General features: G+C 54.4%; 1 long non-coding RNA gene across 1 annotated transcript; it reads left to right on the top strand.

The window, feature by feature from the left end:
• The first annotated feature begins 5,741 nt into the window (after window positions 1-5,741).
• LOC110740574 lies at window positions 5,742-12,199 on the top strand. The gene is made up of 2 exons (XR_002515390.2): window positions 5,742-5,784; window positions 9,386-12,199. It is a non-coding gene; the product is annotated as an uncharacterized LOC110740574 (long non-coding RNA).
• Window positions 12,200-17,999: the final 5,800 nt, after the last annotated feature.

Here is a 17,999-nt window from a genome sequence, read left to right as displayed (position 1 = left end):
TGTCCAGGTCCCCACCAGCACCAAGACCCTGTCCCAGGCGCTCGATGTCACAGGTGTCCCGGCTGAGTGGCAGCTCCCCACTCAGCCTCCACTTCCTCACGTGTGACCCTGGTGACCTCTGAAGGTTGCTTCCCGCCTGAAAATGCTGTGAGTCCATGTCTCAAACCCATGTCACCATCCTGCCCCCAGACCAACCCCTCCCCGCTTCCCTGCCCCATCAACAGCCCCACTGTTCTCCAGTGACCCAGGCATGAGGCTTCGGAGTCATTTTTGACTCATCCATCGCCTTCATCCCCTATGGCTAGTCATCAGCCACAGTTTTTCCTTCAAAACACATCCGTAGTCCCCTCCCCAACATTCTAGTCCCCTCTGTCTTGGCCTCTGCTTTGGTCTGAAGTCTGGAGATTTTGTCCACTTTCTTTTCTTTTTTGGAGACAGGGTCTTGCTCTGTGGCCCAGGTTGGAGTACAATGGCGTGATCTCGGCTCACTGCAGCCTCAACCTCCGGGGCTTAAGTGATCCTCCCACTTCAGCCTTCCAAATAGCTGGAAGCATAGGCACAAGCCACCACACCCAGCTAATTTTTAAATTTTTTGTAGAGACACGGTCTCACTCTGTTGCCCAGGCAGGTCTTGAACTCCTGATCTCAAGCAATTCTCTCACTTTGGCCTCCCAAAGTGCCAGGATTACAGGTGTGAACCACTGCACCACACCTGGCCTGATTTTGTCCATTTTCCAACTTGCCAGTGTCCTCTCACCTTCCACTATGGCCATCTTCCCAGGAGAGCTCTGGAGTTCCACTATTATGGTCCTCCCAAAAACATGCAGCAGGTACCTGGCAGGGGAAACTGCCTCACACCCATCACCTGCCCCTGAATCTATCAGTCAGGAGCCGAGCTGCTGCCTCGAGGCTGAGTGTGCCCAGGAGACACCGGGGTCTCTGCCCACAGTCAGGCACACAGTCCACTGAGCTCTGCTATTCCTTAGGCCTAGCACTGGGCATGGGGCAGGGAAACCAAGATGCTTGAGGCACAGGCCCTGTCCACACCCTGATCAGGGACACGGATGGATGATGCCACACCGACGCAGTGTGCTATAGGAACCTACATGGGGTGGCGGTCACCCCTCAGGCTGCCCGGAATCAGGACGTGTCACAGAGGACGGACAGTTGAGCTGGGTCTTGAGGAACGAGCAGGAGTTCTGTGGAGAGGGTGCTTCAGCAAGGAAGCTGCCTGGATGCGCCGTTATGAAGGCCCGCAGGGGCAGGTGCGGTGGCCACCGTGGGAGGCGGGGAGGCCAAGCTGAGAAAGGCTCCGTGGGCCGCTGGTCAGAGGCGAGCTGCCTATGGAATCCCTTACTGCCGTCCGTGATTCATGTCCCCCACACGGAGCTGAACCTGGGAAGTAACGCCTCCCTGTAAACATCAAAGCAGCCATCGGTGAGCCATCCTTGAGCCCAGGAGGTTGAGGCTGCAGTGAGTCATGATCGCGATACTGCACTCCAGCCTGGGCCCCAGAGTGAGACCCTGTCTTAAAAAAAAAAAAAGGAAGTGGACAAAATCTCGAGACTTTGCACAGAGCTGCCCTCCCTACTTGCCGTTCTTCGCCACCCTTTTCAGGTGGACGGGGCATGGCCTATCACTCCCATTTTACAGATGAGGACTCAGATCTACAGAGAGAAGGTGCTTGCCCAGGGTGGCCAGCTAGGCTTTGGTAGAGCCAGGCCTGGAATTTCCCTGGCCCCGGATCCCAGAGTCTAGAGGTTGCAGGGAGGCTCAAGCTTGGTTACCCGGTCCCTCTGGGGTAGGGCTGGTTCTGTAGGACCAGATGGGGCAACAGACAGGCCCAGCTGCTGGGAACCCCAGGACCAATCACCAGTGCCCACGGAACCTCGCCAAGGCAAGCCCTGCTGGGCTGGCACAGCCTCTGAGGCCAAGCCTGCTCCCCAAGTGCAGTGGGGTTTGGGGGATGGGATCTGGCCCCGGGGGAGCGGGAGGGACTGGGTGGCGGATTTGTGTTTCCACTTGATTTCCTCAGTTGTTTTCCAAGAGCGGTGGCAGGATCCTGAGGGGAGAGGCGGAGGTGGGGAAGCCACCGGAAGGCGCCAGGGCCCCATTGCCTGCCCCCCATGTGACTCCGCTGACTGACGACAGTGCCGCGTGGAAGGGCCTCGAGGCTTCCGTCCTGTGCTCGCTGGGTGAGGGTGTGACGTGGACGAGGGCACTGGGCCCGCACTGGGTGACTCCTCGTGACCCATGCTGACTCTAAGTCTGCTGCCCACTTGGGGCCCCAACCCCTTTGATTCTGGGAGTCAAGAGAGGCTGTGACTGCCGCTGACCCCTATTCCCTGCACCATCCCAGGGGTCAAGTGGCTAGGGCTGAACCTGGACAGGGCAGGGGTGCCCCAAAACCCAGGGCTTGGCATGGCCACTTGGGGTCCTCCCGACTCCCCTTGTCAGCCCCTTCCGCCTCCCCTTCTGCCTCCTCTGGTCCCACCGTTTCAGCCTTATCGCCTCACCACCTCACTACCACCATCTGTCCCTCAGCTCCTCAGGCCTGTCCACTCTGCTCCTCGTCCCCACTGGTTGTCTTTTCCGCCTTCCAGGGCTGCCCCGGGCTCTCACTGGGCCTTGGGCCACAGTCTTTTCCCTTCCATGCACCCCTGCGTCCCAGGCCTGGCAGCCTCCCCAGGCCTGTCACAGAGGAGTGGGGTCAGCCACTCCTGGCTTCAGAATCTGCTTGGCCACTTCCTGGCCGCGTGGCGGCAGGCAGGTCCCAACCCTTCTCTGGGCTCCAGCTTCCTCCTCTGAGAAGCGGGGGAGGGAATAATGCCAAACCAGCGACCTCCTGCACCGGCTGTAAGGAGACCGCAGTGCCCGGCACAGGGCGGTGTGGGGAGGCAGCCGAAGAGCTCAAAGGAGAGCCAGGCCACTTGGAGTTGGAATCCCAGCGCTGACACCAGCCGTGCAGCCCTGGACCTCTCTCTGAGCCTCAATGTCCCCCTCTGTAAAATGGGGATAATAATAGCAGCTTCCCCTTGGGACAGAATGAACTAATCCCAGGGGAGACCTGTCAGCTTGGGCTTTCTGGAGGGGGTTGTGCCTGCGCAGCTTGGAACAATGAGTCAGAAGCAGCCAGCAGAGACACTTGAGTAGAGTGCACTGGAGGTGGGGGCAGGGCTTGAGCAGAGGCCAGAGGAGAAACCAGATGGGAGCTTTCGGCCCTGGGCTGGGAGTGGTGGGAGGTGAGACCTGGGGCCCTGGCCTAGGACGAGCTGGGGCTTTCCAGGATCCCACCCCAGCCTCCTCACCCCACCTTGCTAGACAGGGGGCCGACATCCCTCCCTGCTCCCCAAGCAGATTCCCTTGTGCTGGTGCTGGTCCCTCCACCTACAAGCTCTCCCCGCACCTCTTGGCCTCTGCAAATCCTGCCTATCCCTCCATAACACACAGTGTGGGTCTTCCTTCTTCCAGGAAGCCTTCCCTGCTCTCTGCCACAGCCATCTCTCTCTCCCCCTCTGTCTCTGCCTCTCTCGGTCTCACACCCTTCTGTGGCATCGCCTGTGATATGAACTCACCATGGTGGGTTATTCTGTAAATGCTGCACGTCTGGAGCCCATTAACTGTTAACAACAGGAGCCTCTGAGGGCTTTACACCCAGACTGGTGTGTGCATACCCCTCACCTTGCCTGATTCTCAGCACCGTCCTATGGGACCAGAGGGATGAGCCCACTTGACAAATGAGGATGCTGAGGCCAGACAGGCCAAGGGGCGGCTGCCCAAGGGTCTATAGCAAGTCAGTGAGGCAAGTGGGAATCAGGGGTCGCTCTCTTCCCTGACCAGGGCAGGGGGCCTAGCAGGAGCACATTTCCTTTCTGTTCATTTGCAATCCCTCGGTCTATCCTGCTTCTGTCCTCGGGGCCATACAGCCTCCCTCTCCTGCCCACCGGCCTCTCTGCCATCTGAAACCCCCTGCTACTGTCACCACTTTCTGCATGACTGCCCCACCTCACTCTCCAGGTGCTGCCTGACACCCGCAGACAGTTCATATGCATCTGCTTCATAACTATGGCTGAACTGAGGCACCCACCAGGCCACTGGGAGCGGCAGAAGAGCAGGGGCAGCCCTGGCGGGAGCGGGTGGGAGGTGCTGTCCCTTCCCAGCTGGGTGACCACGAGTTGCAGCCTCATGTCTCAGAACCCCCTTCCTACCCCCGAAGGGCAAGCTGCCTTCTTTTGATACACCCGCAGAGCTCCAGGGTGGGTGCGGTTTTACTGATGAGGAAACTGAGGCCCTGGGAGGCCAGGAGCCAGCCTGAGGTCAGAGGTGAGGCACTGAGCCCCTGCTTTTCTTTTTTTTTTGGAGACAGTCTCGCTCTGTTGCCCAGGTTGGAGTGCAGTGGCGGGATCTTGGCTCAATGCAACCTCTGCCTCCCAGGTTCAAGCAATTATCTATCCTGCCTCACCCTCCCATGTAGCTGGGATTACAGGCGTCTGCCACCACACCTGGCTAAGTTTTTGTATTTTTAGTAGAGACGGGGTTTCGTCATGTTGACCAGGCTGGTCTCAAACTCCTGACCTCAGGTGATCCAGCTGCCTCAGCCTCCCAAAGTGCAGGCGTGAGCCTCTGCGCCCAGCCAAACCCCTACTTTTCTAGGCCATTTGCTGATGTCATGGCACCATGAGGCTGGTGGGGCAGGGAATGTCCTCAGAGTCCTTTGAGAAGCTTTAAAAATTTCCCCAAGAAGAAGCTTCCTTCTGTGCAACCAGGACGTCCACAGGCAAGTCTCCCCTTCAGGGACCTGGAACCCCCCATTAGTGAACTGCCCTCAGGGGCAAGGCTGCTCTCCTTAGGAACCTGTCCTAGATGAACAGGCCCATTCTTGGCACATACTAGATGCTCAGTAAACACTGAAAGAATGATTTGGGTCTCATTTAGGAGGGGTGGATAACAGGGGAGGAGTGGCTGCAAGGGATGGGAGAGGGGGGGTAAGGAGGGCTGCGGCCAAGGCCTGTGGGTCTCTCAGTTTCTGACCTTGACCTCCAGAGAGTCCTGTTGCGATGGAACTCAGACCACACCATCCCCTGCTCAAAGCCCCAACGGGCCTTGCCCCAGCGTTCAGAGCTAGGCCCTCCAACCCCACGTGTCTGACTCCCTTTCCCACACACTGGCCTCCTGGCTGTTCCTAAACTCAACAGCACATTCCCTCTCAGGCCTTTCATGCTATTGCCACTGGCTGGAATATTCTTTCCCCAGATATTCTTCCTCTCTTCTTTCGGATCTTTGTCAAAAGTCATACTCTCGCAGGGGTCTTCTCTGACCACCATGTCTAACATAACACCCCTCCCATCTCTCTCCACCTTTACCCTGGTTTGTTTTTCATTCTGGAACTCACAGCTGCCTGATGTTAGCTTGTAGGTTTACTTGTATACTGCCCATCTTCCTGAGGAAAGAGGAGAATAGCTGCTCTGTGAGGGCAAGCTGGTCTGTTATGTCTACTGCTGTAGCCCCAGAGCTGGAACAGTGCTGGGCACATGGCCAGTGCTCAATCAGTGTTTGTTGAAGGAAGGAAGGAAGGAAGGACCTCTTTATTCTGCTAATGAGCAACCATACGATCTTTTTTATGTTATGCTATGTTATGTTATGTCATGTCTGAGACAAAGTGTCACTCTGTCTTCCAGGCCAGAGTGCAGTGGCGCAATCTTGGCTCACTGCAGCCTCGAACTCCTGGACTCAAGCGATCTTCCTGCCTCAGCCTCTCAAGTAGCCAAGTAGCTGGAACTACAGGTGGGCACCACCACGTTCAGCAAATTATTGCTTTTTTTTTTTTTTTTTTGTAGAGATGGGGATCTTGCTTGTTGCCCAGGCTGGTCTTGAACTCTTGGCTTCAAGCAGTCCTCTGCTTTGGCCTCCCAAAGTGCTGGGATTACAGCCATGAGCCACTGCGCCTGGCCTCTTCCTATCTCCTTTTTTTTTTTTTTAGACAGAGTCCCACTGTGTCGCCCAGGTTGGAGGCTGGAGTGCAGTGGCGATTCCAGCCTCCCACGGGATTCTCCTGCCTCAGCCTCCTGAGTAGCTGGGACTACAGGCACGTGCCACCATGCCTGGCTAATTTTTGTATTTTTAATAGAGATGGGGTTTCACCAGGATGGTTTTGATCTCCTGACCTTGTGATCCACCCACCTCGGCCTCCCAACTCTTCCTATCTTTTGTTCATCCAGTGCCTCCTATGTGTGTCCCTGTGCGAGGTGCTTTTTGAATAAGTAGCCTCAGCAGATGGATAGCAGCTCACTTCATACAGGTTGGCCAGAGGTAGCAAGGGTCATCAAGTCAGTGTGTGGGAAGTGCTCTAACCACAGTAGGTGCTCACGAACAGTGGCTTCTTTTAGAACCACTTGCCTGTGATCAGATGGCCTCTCTGGGAGCCAGAGAGTCAGTGTTGGGAGGTAGAAGGTGGGGGAAGGGGAGAAAGCTGTGGTGGGGAAAGAAGAGATATGCCTAAATTTTAGGAAAAATGTTCTGAAAGGCAAACTGTGCAAAGATGGAAGGGACAAGCTCCCTGTCAGCATCAGGAGGCTCCAGCCCTGGTGGCCCTGGAACCAGGACCAGCTTTGGGACGTGAAGCCAGAGGATGTGAGGATTCAGAGGGCGTCCTCTTGAGGTTAGGGTGGGCCAGGCCCTAGAGCTTGGAGCAAGTGGCTCAGGGGAAAGGACCAGGCCAGGCCCAGGCAGGTGGAAGCCATGGCTGCGGCTGGGTCACAGGGCGGCTGGGGTTTGACCTGGCGGCCATGATGGACTCTAGACCCAGGAGCCACCCGGGCACAGGACGGGACGGGTTGAGAGATCTGGCCGTCCAGGCCCTGAGTGTGCCCTCGCTCCTCCCCACCTTCCGCCGTGGCCTTGAGCCCCTTGCGCCCGCGCCCATGGGGTTAAATCTCTCCCTGTCTCTCTCTGCTCCAAGTTGTTTTCCAAGCGAGGCAGAGAATGGTTCTCTTGTTACCAACATGGCTTCTGGGCATTGGGTAATGCGCTCTCTCTTCTCCCGCAGCGCCACAAAGGGACCTTTTGTTCCCCTCCCTGCCCCTCTCGCTGGCTCTTCCCGGCCCCCCACCCACCCCAACTCCCTCCTCCCCACGCCGCCGGCGCCCGCACCCCGGGGCTGCGCGCTGACCGTGGCGGCCACGGCGCCCTCCCTCTCCCAGCGCCTGCACTGGCGGCCGCCATCTTGCGAGTGGCCCTCGGGGCGGCTGCGGCTTTCCTGGGGCTCTCGGGGCCGGGGCGGTCGTGGGGGGCGTCTGGGGCCCCACAGGACGTCCCTGACCCACCTTACGCCCCCCAGGGAGTGGCAAGACCCTTGGGTTTCCAGCCTCCGCGCCAGGCCTCGTCCCTGCACGGGACAGGTCGCGGCCCTCCGCCATTTCCCGCGGCCCTTGCTTCCCGGGAGCGGCTCCCGCCTGACGACTGAGTGGACTGCGCTGGGGGGGCCGCCGCTGGGACCCAGCCCCTCCAGAAAGAGCCCTCTCTGCACCCGCTCCCACCCGCGCGAAGCACAAGATGGGGCTGTCCCAGAGACAAAGCCTAAAACCAACTGTACCGGAATTTTTGGAAGCTGAAACACAACGTGTCCAAGATGGGAATGTCAGGAAGCCAGCCAACGAAGTGTCTGCCCTCCGGGGACACAATATCTGTCCACTGTCCCTGCCCACGTCCCCTCACAGCCCTGCAAGGTGGGTAGGGACGGCTGATGCCATTTTTCAGATGAGGAAACTGAGGCACAGAGCGGCTCCACAGCCAGGACTGGGCGCTCATCCAGTTGACTCCAGCGCAGATCCTCTCTTCCCAGGGCAGCCACCCCCGCCTTGTGAGAGCCGGTGCCCGGGGGAGGGGAGGGATGGAGGCCTGGGCAGTTCACCCAGGCCCAGGAGCCAGAGCCCTGGCAGGTTGCACGCAGCTGCTCCCGAGAGGCACCGCTTCCACCCCTGCACCAGCCCTGCCTCCACAGACGCGCAAAGGAAGCAAAGCCACTGCTGGCCAAGCACCTTGGCGTTCCAGCCAGGCACAGACATCCAGAGAGGAAACCCACGCACCTGGCACTGGAAGGGGTGGCGGGCAGGGATAGGGCGAGGGCCATTGAGTTCAGCGAGACCCTGGCGGCTCTCAAGGAAGACAGGCAAATCAGCACAGAGCCCCTGTGCTGCAAGATGGGGCCTGGGCTACCCAGGAGCTCCTAACCTGAAGTTGGGAAAGGAAGGCTTCCTGGAGGAGGTGACTGTGAATAAAATCTCAAGAGATAGTAAAAGTTCTGCAGGCAATGAAAATGAGAAATAGGGTCAGGCATGGTGGCTCACACCTGTAGTCCCAGCACTTTGGTAGGGTGAGGTGGGAGGATCACTTGAGACCAAGGAGTTGGAGACCAACTTGGGCAACGTAGGGAGGCTCTGTCTCTACAAAAAAATTAAAAAATTAGCCAACCATGGTGGTGTCTGCCTGTGGTCCCAGTGGTCCCAGCTACTTGGAAGGCTGAGGCCAGAGGATCGCTTGAACCTGTGAGGTGGAAGCTGTAGTGAGCGGAGATCACACCATGGCACCTCAGCCTTGGCACCAGTGAGACCCTGTCTCAAAAAAAAAAAGAAAATAAATTGAGAAAAGGGTAGGAAAGCAGATGTGAGTGGCAAAGCTGGTGGGAGAGGCACCCCAGGCCATGGGCTGGAGCAGAGAGGGCCTGGCAGGGGTGGTGGGAGAGGCGGCAGGGGGAGGAGCGGTCAGCAAAGTGGCCACAGAGGTAGGGGACTCCAGAGGACCGAGGGTGACCTGGGAAGGTGTGTGGACTAGATCCTAAGGGCGATGGGGTCACTGGAGGATTTCAAGGGAGTCAGATTTGTGTTCTAGAAAGATCTTTACCATATGGGCTGGCCGTATACCAGTCTGGTTTATTACTGTTTTCCTAGCACCTAGCTCAGTGCCAGCACACAGTAGATGTTCACTAAATGCTTTGAATCAATACACAGGTGCCAGCTGTGTATCCAGAGGCGATGGTTAACTCCTGTGAGGGTCCTTCAGCTTCAGTTTCCTCCTTTGTGAACGAGGACACTGGCACCTGCCTCGTGGGCATGTCGTGATGGTGAAGGGAGCTTGGCAGTTTGGGCTTGCTGTCCTGCACGTGGTCAGCACTCTGTAATGGCAGCTTTTATAAAATGTGTGGAGGATGTCCCAAGGGGGAGATGAGGGCAAGGACCCCAGTCAGGAGTGGTCAAGTCAGCCAGAGGAGCGAGAATAACGATGACAACAGTGACGATCAAGGGCTGAAGTTCTTCATGTATTGCATTCATGTCATCCTCGACACAGCGAAGGAAGGCGGCACCGTAGTTATCCTTGTGTTATTTTCCAGGAGGCGGCGGCTCAGAGAGGAGTGACTCACCTGAGGCCCCGTGGCCAATGCGTGGTGGATGGAAGTACATGGAATGCCAGAGCCAGGCTGGTGACCAATGCTGGTGGTGGGGACTGGTCAGGGTGGCCACCAGGGAGGGGATAGGAGGACACGGTCCAGACTGATGGAACAGATGACAGGGGCAGGCACAGGGGGAGGGAGGTTTCAAGGACGCCCCTCGGTTTCTGGCCCAGGTGACCAGGTGGAAGGTCATTTCCTGAGTGAGGGACACAGCAGGACAGACAGGCTTGAGGAGGGACTGTTGGGATATCTGGAGTCTAGGAGAGGACCTGGGCGAGGGACGGAGGGCGGAATGAGCTCATGGGGCAAGTGGAAGGCTAGTGGGCAGTGGAAGAGCTCCAGCCCCCAGAGACCCAGCCAAGGTCAAGTAATAACGACAGTAGACGTTACGTAGCCTTGACTCTGTGCAGACCTCATCCTGCGTCCTTACATTAACTCATTGAACCCTCTCAACCATTATCAAATTGGAGCCACCATTATCATCCCCATTTTATAGTTGGGAAAACTGAGGCAAGAGACATTAAGCCTGCAGTGTTGGAATAGGCAAATCTGTAGAGAAAGGAACGTGGGTGAGTGGTGGGCTGGGGAGGATCATAGCTAACGGGCACAGGCTTTCTTTTTTGGGTGATGAAAGTATTCTAAAATGACTGTGAAAATATTGCACAACGCTGTGAATATGCAGAAACCCACTGAATTGTATGCTTTAAATGTGTGAATTGTATAGTATTTGAATTTCACCTCAGTAGAGCTGTTACCAAAAAGCAAGAGAGAGAGAAAGAGAATATTTGTACCTGGACACTTTTGCCTCTGGGTGGAGATTACTCCACCTCAGGAAGCAGTAAACCCCAACCACCAATTTTTGGAGGCTTGCTCCATATGACTTTGGGGAGGGGTTGGGGAGGGATGGGGTAGGATAGTGTCTCAGCTGCTCTTCCTGGAGGCACAAGGGCCCAGCCAGCAGATCACCCAGAAGCTTGGTGCCCCAGCCCCTCCTAGAGGAACCCCAGTGTCTGCTTGGGTCCAGGAACACACAGTGGCTGCCTTCCTTCCGGTCCTCCTGGTCCCCACAGGTCATGGGCTGGAGACCCAGGATGGTCTCTGTGATGGTCACACCTGGCTCCTCCCCCCATATCCCAACTGAGGCTGGGAGGCCCAGGCTGCCCTGGTGCCTAGGGGCTGTGACTGACCCATGTCCTGTGCCAGGATGGCGACTGTGAAGAGGCTCCAGGGACCCCCTGGGTATGAGCCAGTGGGGGAATGAAAAGAGGAAGGGAGAAGTCTGCAGGCCTGCCCCACCCACCTGGAGGGGTCAGAGAAGGAGCTGTGCTGTCCAGGAAGGTGGGGTGGCCAGCAAAGCGGCCTGGAGAGACGAGGAGGAGAGGGTTTGGGAGAGTGGCTTCCCATGCCATGGCACCTTCTCCAGAGTAGGGTCACGAGCATTCAGGAGGGAAGGAAGTGCAGACAGCTAGTGGACAGTTCTTTGGGGAAGCTGGGCTGAGAAGGGAGAGGGGGTAGAGCAATAGCTGTTTTTATTTTCTGGACTGAGAGGAAGGAATGGATAGTGGGGAGAAGAGCTGCTGACCACACAGCAGAGGGGTGGGCCAGTGGGAGAGGGGCTTCTGCAGAGATGGGGGTGTTCTGGAGCTAGGTGGGGGCCCCCACTCCCAGGAGGGCAGTGGGTGGGGTGCGGGCTGAGAGCTGCAAAGCTGATGGCAGCAGGGGAGGCCGAGGGGCCCTGTGGCCTCTCCTTTTTGCAATAGAGGAGGGGTGTTGGGATTGTGGGGCTTCAGGGGGTTTACTGTCTCTACTGAAGGCCCCAGAAGAAGGAAGCCTTGGGGACCAGAAAGGGTGGGTGGCGCTGGGAGAGGGCCCGCATGCCACTGCTGGGCTGTGTGGAAGTCCCCATCTGAAACGGGGTTGTTCTTTCTCTTGAGAGCTCCAAGTGCCAGCCATGTGCCCCTGGCCTGGAGAGCAAGGGGCCTGTCCTCTGTGGGTTCATTTACAGCTTTTCAGAGGTGCCCCTGCCTGGTCCTGGGCAACTTGTCATCAGCGCACCTGGTGTGGATACCGAGGAGAACTAACAGAGGCCGGGCAGCTCCCGGTGCTTCCCCAGGCCCCCAGCCCCACCCCTCAGCTGAGGACAGCACCTCCCTCTCCCACCCAGGCTGTACCTGCCACTGCCCTCCACTCCACGGGGCTCAGCACACAGCAGGGCCTCAGTCAGTTTGCCCTTATGCCTGTATGCTCTGGGCAGATTTCAAAGCACTTTCCCTTAACTACCCACAGGGCGCCATCTCTCCACCACTACCCCTATGCATACACACCCAGTGGGGCTGGGAAGAGTTCCCCCCACCCTGGACCCAAATCAGGCACTTCCTCCCAAGCGAGCCCCTCCTGTGCTTCATCGGCCCACTCAAAGGCCATTTATTCTTCCTTTTGACACAGTCCTGATACCTTGGGTGCTTCCATTCCCTAGGCTGGAGGGGAATTAGAAAGGTGCATGGGAGGAGAGAGGGCCTAGGAAAAGAGAAGACAGGTGGTAAGTTGGTTTTGTCAATATTTGCAGCCGAATTTCAAGGGAGGCCCTGGAGCCACTGTATAACACAGACATGACACCTATGGGGTGCTTGTTGAAAGACATACGGGTGCTCTGCTGGCTTGGTGGCTGTGATGACTTCATGCAAATGGCAGCTGCATTGGTATGAAACTTTGTTAAAGCAAACTAGGTATAAATAAAGATTCATGTTCAAAGATCTGTATTGCAATGTGTCTAATTGTGAAGAACTGGCCACAACCTTAATCAACAGTAGAGGATTACAGAGTCATTCCTGTAATCCCAGCACTTTGGGAGGCTGAGGTGGCTGGATCACCTGAGGTCAGGAGTTCGAGACCAGCCTGGCCAACATGGTGAAAACTCGTCTCTACTATAAATATAAAAATTAGCCAGGCGTGGTTGCGGGCGCCTGTAATCCCAGCCACTCAGGAGGCTGAGGCACAAAAATCACTTGAACCTGGGAGGTGGAGGTTGCAGTGAGCCAAGATCATGCCACTGCACTCCAGCCTGGGTCAGAGAGCAGGATTCTTGTCTCAAAAAAACGAAAAAACAAAAAACCACAAACCAGTAAAGATTGGTAAAGTGCATCATAGTACAATCCTGTGACAGCATATGACATGTCCACTAAAAATGATGCCTATGAGGATTTTTTTTGTGTGTGGCACCAGGAGGAACTTGGGGCCACAAGTGTGTTTGAAGGGTCAATGATCAATGCCACACAAGTAACAAACTGCCAAGTCCAAACATCTTACTTTTTTTTTTTGAGGTGGAGGTCTCACTCTGTCGCCAGGCTGGAGTGCAGTGGCACAATCTCAGCTCACTGCAACCTGTGCCTTCCGTGTTCAAGAGATTCTCCTGCCTCAGCCTCCCAAGTAGCTGGGGTTATAGGTGACCGCCACCACACCCAGCTAACTTTTGTATTTTTAGTAGAGATGGGGTTTCACCATGTTGGCCAGGATGGTCTTGATCTCTTGACCTTGTGATCCACCTGCCTCAGCCTCCCAAAGTGGCATGAGCCACCGTGCCTTGAGCCACCGTGCCTGTCCTTTTTTTTTTTTTTTTTTTGAGACAGAATTTTGCTGTGATGCTGAGGCTGGAGTGCAATGGCGCAATCTCGGCTCACTGCAACCTCTCCTTCCCGGGTTCAAGTGATTCGCTTGCTTCAGCCTCCTGAGTAGCTGGGATTACAGACACGTGCCATCATGCCCAGCTAATTTTTGTATTTTTAGTAGAGACTGGATTTCACCATGTTGGCCAGGCTGGTTTCGAACTCCTGACCTCGGGTGATCCGCCTGCCTTGGCCTGCCAGAGTGCTGGGATTACAGGCGTGAGCCACCGTGCCCGTCCAGCATCTTACTTCTTTTTTTTTTTTTTTTTTTTGAGACGGAGTCTTGCTCTGTCGCCCAGGCTGGAGTGCAGTGGCCGGATCTCAGCTCACTGCAAGTTCCGCCTCCCGGGTTCACGCCATTCTCCTGCCTCAGCCTCCCAAGTAGCTGGGACTACAGGCGTCCGCCACATCGCCCGGCTAGTTTTTTGTTATTTTTTAGTAGAGACGGGGTTTCACCATGTTAGCCAGGATGGTCTCGATCTCCTGACCTCGTGATCCACCCGTCTCGGCCTCCCAAAGTGCTGGGATTACAGGCTTGAGCCACCGCGCCCGGCCGCATCTTACTTCTTAACACGATATATGAGGCCCTGGAAAACCTGGCCTCTGCTGGCCTCCTTAGCCTCCTCCCTTGCTGCTGAACTGCTGTGGTTCTCACAGCTGGTTTTACTCTATGCCTTTCCATATGCTGTTCCCTCTGCCTGGAATACCTTTCCCTGCTGTCCCCATCTACTTTGGTCTAACTTCTACTCCCCATTTAAGAATCAACCCCACAGCAAGATTGCTTGAGCCCAAGAACTTGAGACCAGCCTGGGCAATGTAGTAAGACCTCATCTCTCCAAAAAATTAAAAAAATTAGCTGAGTGTGGTGGCACACACCTGTGGTCTCAGGTACGTGGGGGTTGAAGTGGGAAGACTGCTTGAGCCTGGGAGGTCAAGGCTGCAGTGAGCCGAGATTGTGCCACTGAACACCAGTATGGGAGACAGAGCAAGACTTTATCTCAAAAATAAATAAATAAAAAATAAAAAATAAGGCCAGACATGGTGGCTCGTGCCTGTAATCCCAGCACTTTGGGAGGCCGAGGTGGGCAGATCACCTGAGGTCAGGAGTTTGAGACCAGCCTGGCCAACATGGTGAAACCCCATCTTTACTAAAAATACAAAAAATTATTTGGTGGGAGCCTGTAATCCCAGCTACTCAGGAGGCTGAGGCAGGAGAATTGCTGGAACCCAGGAGGTGGAGGTTGCAGTGAGCTGAGACTGCACCACTGCACTGCAGCCTGGGCGATAGAATGAGACTGTCTCAAAAAAAAAAAGAAAAGAAAAGAAAAAAGAGTCAGCCTCAGCACCTTCTCCTCCTGGAAGCCTCCCTGGCCTGGCTGGGCTAGGGTTCCCTTTTCTGGTACCCCCTAGTCCTCTGTGCTTACTGAATATTCCACACGCAGTTATAATTTTTGGTTGACTTGCTGACCCTCCACTTCCAGCCTGTGAGTCCCTCGAGGGAGAGACTGTGTCTGGTTCGCCTCCATGTCCCAGCGCTGGCCCCATCCTGGCACATCTGGGCAGGAAGTCACACGACCTGGTTCTATTCCTGGTCATGTTCCTGTCCAAGCCGCCCCTTCGGTTTCCCCATCCAAAATGTGGGAGAGCTGGGCTTTGCCAGGTCACTTCTGAGGGCACCATTGTCCAGAAGATGGACAGGGCTCGCATGGCCCAGGCCTGTGCCAGGTGCTCGAGATTGATGGGTTGAGGGCCACGGGCAGCGCCCTCAGTCAGAAACTCCCTCCGTGGCTCCCTGTAGCCCCGTGTAGAGAATGGGGTGGGTGTAGAGAGGGGGCGGAGGGCTACATGCCAGGGCCTCAGCAGACCAGACCCCACCAAAGAGGCTGGCCTGGCACCCCCCAGCAGGAACGGTGGCCCCCAGTGGTTATCAAAGGCCAGCGGGGCCCCTCCCTACAAGGATGAGGGGGTGTCCCTGGGCTGCCACTGACAAGCAGGGCCATCCGTCAGCCCTGAGCACAATGGGGTAATTAACCCCTGACCCCAGCTCCTTTTTAGCCACTTCCTCTGAGGGCTGGGTGTATGGGGCTGAGAACGGATGGGGGATTTCTGTCAAGCCTTGCTTTTCAGCGAGGGGCCCAGGAGCAATGGCTGCTTGGCTGCTCTCAGGCTCTCTAGCTCCCAACCTCTGCGGCTCCTGCAGGGTCTGGGGGAGCCTCCCACTCTCTGTCCCCTGAGAGGGCACCCTCTAGGCCAACCACCCTCAAGCCAAAGCAGTGTGTATGGGGAAGGACAGATAGAGACCCTGAGAAAGAGACAAGAGACTCGGAAGAGGGAAGCCGAGGTGGGCAGATCATCTGAGAGAGACACTTGAGACTCGAGACGGCTCCTTTCCCTTTACAAAGTGTGTTCACGGGAAAAATCATAGACAAACCCTGCTTGTGAAATTAGATGCGAAAATCCTAAATCAAATATTAGCCAAACAGATACATGCATCATGCCCAAACTGAGTTTATCTTAGAAATGTAAGGCTCATTTAACATTTGAAAAATCTATTAGTGAATTTATCACATTAATGAATTAACGGAGAAAAGTCATATGATCATCTTGGCACTGGAAATCAAGGTCAACATCTACTTAAGATAAAAATGTTTTAGCAAACTGGGGATAGAAAGGAATTTCCTTAGACTGGGCATGGTGGTTTCCAGCACTTCAGAAGGCCAAGGCACACGAATCGCTTGAGCCCAGGGGTTCGAGACCAGCCTGGGAAACACAGTGAAACCCCATCTTTACAAAAAAGACAAGTTTAACTGGGCGTGGTGGTGTGCGCCTGTAATCCCAGCTACTTGGGAGGCTGAGGTGGGAGGATCGATTGAGCCCAGGAGTTTGAGACCAGCCTGGGCAACATAGTGCATAGTGAGACTGTGTCTCAAAAAAAAAAAAAAAAAAAAAAAAGAAAGAAAGAAACTTCCTTAAACTGATAAAGATTATCCACAAATCCCAGCACAAACACAGAGTTCTTAAAGGAGCAATGGACACATTTCTTAGAATCAGGGATGGATTTGCCCCTCATCCATGAGTCGATTCAACATTGTACCTGAGGTCCTAGCCTGGAAAGTAGGCATGAAAGAAGGGATAAGAATTGGAAAAGAAAAGCAAAACTGGGATTATTTATAAGTGGTATAATTGTCTATTCATAGAAAACCCCAAATCATCTACTGGCAAAGTATTAGAACTATGAATGAAATTTAGCAGAGAAAGGATATTCCCACATCCAATCAATATGAAAAACTAATTATAGGGTGTGATGGCTTGTGCCTGTAATCCTAGCACTTTGGGAGACTGAGGTGAGTGGATCACTTGAGGTCAGGAGTTCGAGACCAGCCTGGCCAACATAGTGAAACCCCATCTCTATTAAAAATACAAAAATTAGCAGGTGTGGTGGCATGCGCCTGTAGTCCCAGCTACTCTGGAGGCTGAGGCAGGAGAATCGCTTGAACCTGAGAGGTGGAGGTTGTGATGAGCCTAGATCGTGCCACTGCACTCCAGCCTGAGCGACAGAGCAAGACTCCATCTCAAACAGAACAGAATAAAACAAAACAAAACAAAAATGAAACAAAACAAACAAAAAAAACGAATTACAGCTAAAACACAGATAATCCTTGAAAACATGATGCTCAGCGAAAGAAGCCAGAGGTGAAAGGCCACATAGAAAGTGATTCCATTTATATGAAATGCCCAGAATAGGCCGGGGGTGGTGGCTCAAGCCTGTAATCCCAGCAGGAGGCAGTGAGGTGGATCCAGTCAGGAGATTGAGACCATCCTGGCTAACAGGTAAAACCCCGTCTCTACTAAAAATACAACTAGCCCGAGGTGGTGGCGAGTAGCCTGTAGTCCCAGCTACTTTCCGGAGGCTGAGGCAGAAGATAAAGCGTGAACCTGGGAGGCCGGAGCTTGCAGTGAGCGAGATGGCGCCCACTGCTCCAGCCTGGTGACACAATTAGAGACTCCGTCTCAAAAAAAAAAAAAAAAAAAAAAAAAAAAAAATGCCCAGAATAGACAAATCCATAGTGACAGAGAGTAGATTAGTGGCTTGGGGGGGCTGGGGAGAGGAGGGCTTGGGGAGTGACTATGAATGAGTTAAGTTTTCTTTTGGTGTGATGAAGATGTTCTGGAATTAGATAGCAATGATGGCTGTATATAACCTTGAGAATATAGGAAAAACCACTGAATTGTACACTTTCAAATGATGAATTTTTATGGTATGTAAATTGTATCTCAAGAAAAAAGTAATTGCATTTATAAACATCAGAGCTGACAACATATAATTTTTAAAAATCTTCCACTTGCAATAATAACAAAAATTACATCTAACAAAATATTTATGGTGATAAAATGCTATTGAGGTACAGGCACATTGAAAAATGGTTTTCCTTTTTTTTTTTTTTTTTTTTAAGACAGAGTTTTTTTACTCTATCACCCAGGCTGGAGTGCAGTAACATGATCCTGGGTCCAAGTGATTCTCATACCTCAGCCTCCTGAGTAGTTGGGATTACGGGTGCGTGCCACCATGCCCAACTAATTTTTTTTTTTTTTTTTTTAAGACAGGGTCTCACTCTGTTGCCCAGGCTGGAGTGCAATGGTGCGATCTTGGCTCACTGCAACCTCCGCCTCCCGGGTCCAAGCAATTCTCCTGTCTCAGCCTCCCAAGTAGCTGGGATTACAGGCATGCACCACCATGTCCAGCTAATTTTTTGTATTTAAGCAGAGACAGGGTTTCATCATGTTGTCCTGGCTGGTCTCGAACTCCTGAGCTCAGGCAATCCACCCACCTCAACCTTCCAAAGTGCTAGGATTACAGGCGGGAGCCACCGTGCCCTGCCCAGCTAATTTTT

Source organism: Papio anubis, chromosome 16, assembly GCF_008728515.1.
Source record: "Papio anubis isolate 15944 chromosome 16, Panubis1.0, whole genome shotgun sequence".
In the NCBI taxonomy this organism is placed as follows: Eukaryota; Metazoa; Chordata; class Mammalia; order Primates; family Cercopithecidae; genus Papio; species Papio anubis.
This window is presented reverse-complemented; position numbering and strand designations above follow the sequence as displayed.